The sequence below is a fragment of the Centrocercus urophasianus genome, unplaced genomic scaffold (assembly GCF_019232065.1).
Source record: "Centrocercus urophasianus isolate 14NV4802_14NV808 unplaced genomic scaffold, USGS_Curo_1.0 seq_15, whole genome shotgun sequence".
Classification (NCBI taxonomy): Eukaryota; Metazoa; Chordata; class Aves; order Galliformes; family Phasianidae; genus Centrocercus; species Centrocercus urophasianus.
The window spans coordinates 45,647,543-45,653,041 of NW_024884697.1; the positions used below are offsets into that span (position 1 = coordinate 45,647,543).

A 5,499-nucleotide genomic window follows, 5' to 3' on the forward strand; every position below is an offset into this window, starting at 1 on the left:
CCTCTGGCTGACTCAAGGCTCACCTCAGGTGATTAATCAGAGGTTCAGGCCGTGACTCAGCAGTTCCCATACAGACCTCCAGGACTTTCCCTTCCAAATGCCTAGAACTGGGTGAGTCGGAAAAGATTAATACAAATCACCACTGAACCCCAGTATTGTAATGTAGTCATAGGGTTTACAATAGTTGCCAAATGATGTCACTTCATATGGGGAGTTGTAGAGCTAATATGTATTTTTCAAATCTCTATGCTGAAATGCAGAGACTGAGGTTACAAAAATGCTTTTTGGAATCCAGATAGATGGTGAGCTTGAAAACGCTGCAGAGGGAAATCCTGCTATCACATCCTGTATTAAATTGCAGCCCTGCACCTCAAACCCAGGCAATATCTGGATGCCATCAGTGACAGTGGAAATGAGCTGCCTATCTCCACCAGCTTGGCACTGCCTTCCCCAAGATGGTCACTGTGGTCTTCCACAAATGAGAACTCAACCCATGTCCTCACCTCACGCTGCTTGGCTGCTGCTCTCCCTGTCGTGCAAACAGAGTGGAGGCACTGCAGGAGTTAAAGGGAACATGGACTGCAGGGCAAGCTTGCTGTTAGCACTGGAAGCAGAAAGAGAAAAAGCAATAGCAGATTTACTTTGGTTCATGCTATGTTCAGCATGCTGCACTCTCAGTTCCTTTCACATTTTGGGAGACAGATTACCAACATTAAATATTTGAAAATGATTACAAGAGACTTAAAATCAAATCTTTAGCAATATAGAACTCTTGGATTTGGGCCAGTTGCTCTAAAGTCTGTTCCTTTCTAGTGCACATGATGCTGACCTGCATGTGCTATCATATATGTAAATGCAAAGACTGTATTCCATTTTAGTATTTTACTATTTTACTATTACACAGAGCAGGGCAATGCTACCTTCTTGCTTGTCAGTATTATATCTCCCATTTACTTCTGCAGTTGAATAGTTTCTATGCAATGCTGAATTCCTTTCTGATCTACCCACCTCACTTTTTGGTATGACTTTTTCCTCATCTCTTGGAAACACACTTTAAGGTAATATCCCTGACAACATGCACATGACTGCACAGAACTGAAAGCGTGAATCCTGTTGCTGGTCAGCTCTCACCAATTCTGGATCTTCTCTCCTTCCCATTCCGGCACCAGCACAGGCTTTCCATAGCAAGGACATGTAGAGTGGGAGGCATCCTACGTAATTAAACACCACTGGCTTTCCTGGGAACATCAGTTTCCTAGGGAAGCCCAGGCCGAAGAAGCAGATGGTAATGACATCCCAAAATTGAGAGAAAAAAAGAAACCTATTATCACTGGCACTGTGTTCTGTATAGAAATGACAAAATATTTGCAATTTGTCTCTGGCAACCAGGGCACCATAATGATGATGAACACGAGCCCTGCAAGCTGCTTAAGGCATGAAAAAAATGGTTCAAAATAGAAAGAGAATAGGAAGGAGATGTCCATGGTTCTTGTGAATGGCTTTTAGCACAGGAACCAGAAGGCACTAAAAGAGCTGGAAGGATGCTTGTGACATTTGTGTTAACTTGCATGCAAGTATCGAGCTTCAGAGGAGGCTTAGACAAGGAAAGCAACATACATGGAAATCTGCTGGAAATTATGCAGAAGGAAAAAAAACCTCTGAAGAATATTTAGATGTCATATTCATACCAGTACCTCAAGTGCATGCCAAGGTTAATACAGTAGCAGTGACTTCTTGTAGGTCCCCAAGGATATCTGTGTCCTTTCCAGAAAACAGGAGTGATTTCTGCTTTCCTTTCTAAAGATAAGTGTACTTAGCACTTAAGGTGTGTTATGCCAGAATTATGCTGAATTAGTAAAAGTTATCATGATAAAATGGGCAGAGGCATCTCAAAGTTCTCAACTTCCCCTAATAACAAAAGTTCTTAACAAAAAAGAGTAACAAAGAAGCTTGTATTTTATATCTTTGTCTACAACACATTCATTTTTCACCTCCATATTCTTAAGAAAGAGCAGAACAAAATCCCTCATCCTGCTTTCCTGAGCAGTTTGGACACTTTCTCCTTCTCTCATAGATTTAGAGCAAGACATAGTGAACACCTGTCACTTGCAGCAAATATTGATCTGAGTCTGCACGGCTCCTCCACCTGACCTTCAATTTGCCAACAAAGCCCTTCATTATTATTCTGCAGTTACTTGGAACAGTCATCCAGTTCCTTTCTCCAGCACATCTGCACAGTAAAAGGCACCATTGGCCGGAGGAGCAGAAAGACATCTGGGTCTCCCAGAATGACAAGAGGAATGGCAACATTGTTAACATACACAGCAGTCCAGGGAGAGATTCTTATTTTTGTTGCAGTAAATTCATATGAATTTCTAAAAATCCTGTCATCGACTATTGTATATCATTCTGTATTATTCATGAACTTCCCGTTGTAGTCTATGAGGCTTTCGAAGAAGCTTGAAAAACATCTTTTTTCTTTTTTTTTTTCCTGTTTATGAAACTTGCAGCATTGGGTGCCCCCCCCAACCACAGCTTCCATCATAACTGGGGGACATCGTTTTTCCAAACATTAAAGGATTTTCTCAGTCCTGGCATGCTTGAAGGTCACAGGTAGTCTGTATTTCCAGCACTCTGACAGGCCAGGGTCATTCCAGCTAGCAGCACCTATCCAGCTGACTGTTCAGATGGCAGCAGGTGCAGATGCTTTGCAGCCCTTACCATCTTAAAGTTCTCAAGTAAGTCCTCTTCACCCGAACCAGGCATGAGGAAGAACTACTCTGTTTTTACCTTTTTTTTTTTTTCTGCCAGGATCTGAAGGCTACAATCATGTCTCTTCCCAAGATGCTCTGCTGTATCACTGACCTGTTTGTATTAAGGGCAGGCAGAGCTCTGCCATCTTTCCTCCTGGCATTAGAAGTGGCATTGAGTAACAGAGGGATCATGAAAACAGCTTGGTTCCTCCCCAGGTTGCAGAACCTATTAGGGTCCTGTATGTGTTCGACACAGCACTGACTGTGGAACGTGGCAGTTCTGCTACATGGTGTGAATTCTGGAGAAGGGTGTGTGCGTGGGGAAAGGGAGGGCAAACCGAAACAGCAGATCATGTGGATACACATCTTTACTCTAGATGATATGCATTGGTCATTTTCAAGAAAATGTGCTCTGAAGTTTTTCTTTTGTATATGGAAATGATTTCTTAGGAGGTCTTCCCAGATCTATTCAAACAAATGAAGAATAAATCTTGCCAAAGGCAACTAAGGTGTCAAAATGGGGCCATGTAAGAAAAATCTATCAAAACAATGACAATTGCTTAAAATAAAGAAAATAATGTAAGGACATCTTACATCTAATAGTGGCCATGAGATGGTCTACTGAATTATTCTTACCAAATTAAAGCAGGGCTATGGGTAACTTCCAGTAATGTCTCTCAAAGCAATCTTCACCTATGAAGGCAATTTTCAGATGATTATTGGATGGTGGTGAAATCTGTGTTCATATGGGGCTCAAGCAAAGGAATATGAACAGCCCCTTAGGAAGGGAAAGTCCCCTCAGTAGTGGATTTAAAAAAAAAAAAACACAGACTGTCTTACATCTGACCCACAAATTGCAGCTTTTAGACATTTTCTTTTAATTAATCTTCTAGATAAATTTTGGACTTTTATTCAACAGAACACATTGCCAGGTATTAGGTGAGTCACCAATTACATTATTTATGTAAGCTACTTACATAATAGGCACTTCTGGAACCTAATTGTTTATACAGAGCTTGACACGGAAATGTGCAAAATATACAGTCTTTCATTTGTACATTATTTTTATACATATGTGCTTGAATTTGATTACTATGTAGCTCTATATATGATGTATATGTTCCAGTTGAATATATAAGCAAACAAGGACTTTCTCACATAATACAGCTGTTTCAATTTCACCTCATGCTTTGTTTCCAAAAAAGTGCTACATTTCTATGTCAGGACTACTAATGAAACTATTTATTTTTATGTGATCTGTAGCCAGAAGTAGTAAAGTTAATTCACTGAGCTTTTCTGGTACAGATATACTTATATCAATATAAAAAGTGAGGTAACGCTAGCTTGTCTCAGGAAGAACAAGCTGTGTCAGCGTGAGGCAGTTCACTGCTAGTGGAGCATATGGTTTGAGGCTGTTCAATACCTTGAAATTCAAAGGTGAATCGCAGAATATCCTAAGTTGGAAGAGACATATGGATCCGACCTTATGTCTGAGAGTGATATCAAACGCTCCTTGAATTCTGGCAGCTCTGGGCCGTGCTCTCTGCCCTGGGCATTTCATGCCCACAGCCCTCTGGTGCAGACCGTGTCCTGACCCCCTCCCCTCACACAGCTCCCTCGGGCCCTGTCGCTGTTACAGAGAGCAGAGCTCAGCGCTGCCCCCTCTCCCCTAGCAGTGGCTGAAGTAACCAAGCCCGTATGAGTTTCCGTCAGCACGGAGACCAAAGGGAGAGATTCCTTCCTTGAGAACTGGCAGGAAGGAAGGATGCTTCGGTCAAAGTTACTCACAGCCGCTAAACACGAAAACACAACTTCCCTGGATTTTGCAGCAGGAGAAAGGAAACCAAGCGCATGCCGGTTCCCGTGTGCTGCTTTCTTCTTCGAGCGGGCAACGGACTCGGGATACCCGGCAGCTGCACCCCGGTCCGGTGCCGACGTCCTCACGGAGCGGCGGGTGGACGTGACGCGGTAACGGCGCCGGGGGTCTCCGGCGCTCCCCGGCGGCGGCACCGAGCCGTCCGCGCGCGCCCTGGCTGAGCCGCCTACAACTCCCGTCGCTCCCCGCGCCGTCGCCGTCGCTCTCCGTCCTCGCGGCCGCCCCCCGCCGTTGCTCCCCGCCCACTGTCGGCGGCGCAAGCGCAGGAGAGGCGGCGTCCAGGGCAAGTCTCCCTAATGTAAGATGGTGGCCGGGCTGGCAGCGGAGCGCCCCGAGCTCGGAGATTCCCCGTCTCTCGCCTAAAGGTCGTCGGAGCAGCTGCCCGAGCGCCCGGCCGGCCCGCCGCTACAGGTCCCGCCCCGGGAGCGCCGCTGCGGTTTCTTCCCCGCGTTTCTCCTCGCCTCCTCTCGCCTTCCCTCCCCACCCTTCTCCTCCTCCTCCTTCTCCCCTCTCCTCCTTCCCCGCACGCTCACCCACTGCCCGCCCCCGCCGGCCCGGCAGCCGCCGCCGCCGCCGGGCAGCGCCGCGCAGGGAGAGCCGCGTACACGCTCCGCGGGCCGGGCAGGGACGAGGAAGGCGGGTGAGTGCGAGCCGAAGGCCGGGCCGGGGAAGGAAGGAGGGAGAGGCGAGGAGGAGGACGAGGAGGAGGAGGAGGAGAAGAAGGGAGGGGGGAGCCGAGCCGCTCTGCCTACCAGAGCGCCGAGGCTTCGCCGGGACGGCGCAGGCCTCAGCCCACCCCCCCCGGGCCGGCCCTGGCGGCGGGGGGACGCGCCGGGCCGGTGCGGCGCGCGGAAGGGCCCGGGCCGGGCG

The 5,499-nt window shown here is 47.4% G+C and overlaps 1 protein-coding gene and 1 long non-coding RNA gene across 11 annotated transcripts in view; one reads left to right on the forward strand and one right to left on the reverse strand.

Moving 5' to 3' along the window:
• LOC122158836 lies at positions 1-4,708 on the reverse strand. Its single transcript, XR_006168309.1, has 3 exons — positions 3,390-4,708; positions 504-604; positions 1-107 (listed from the first exon to the last, which is right to left on the reverse strand). It is a non-coding gene; the product is annotated as an uncharacterized LOC122158836 (long non-coding RNA).
• A 201-nt stretch (positions 4,709-4,909) lies between these two features.
• Positions 4,910-5,499, forward strand: part of CNOT4 (CCR4-NOT transcription complex subunit 4) — a 68,621-nt gene continuing 68,031 nt past the window's right edge. For 4 of the 10 annotated variants that reach the window (XM_042815538.1, XM_042815542.1, XM_042815539.1 and 1 more), the window contains exon 1: positions 4,946-5,040. The gene's annotated coding sequence lies outside the window, so the exon portion shown is untranslated. The other 6 variants (XM_042815533.1, XM_042815541.1, XM_042815537.1 and 3 more) reach the window with 4 other exon arrangements.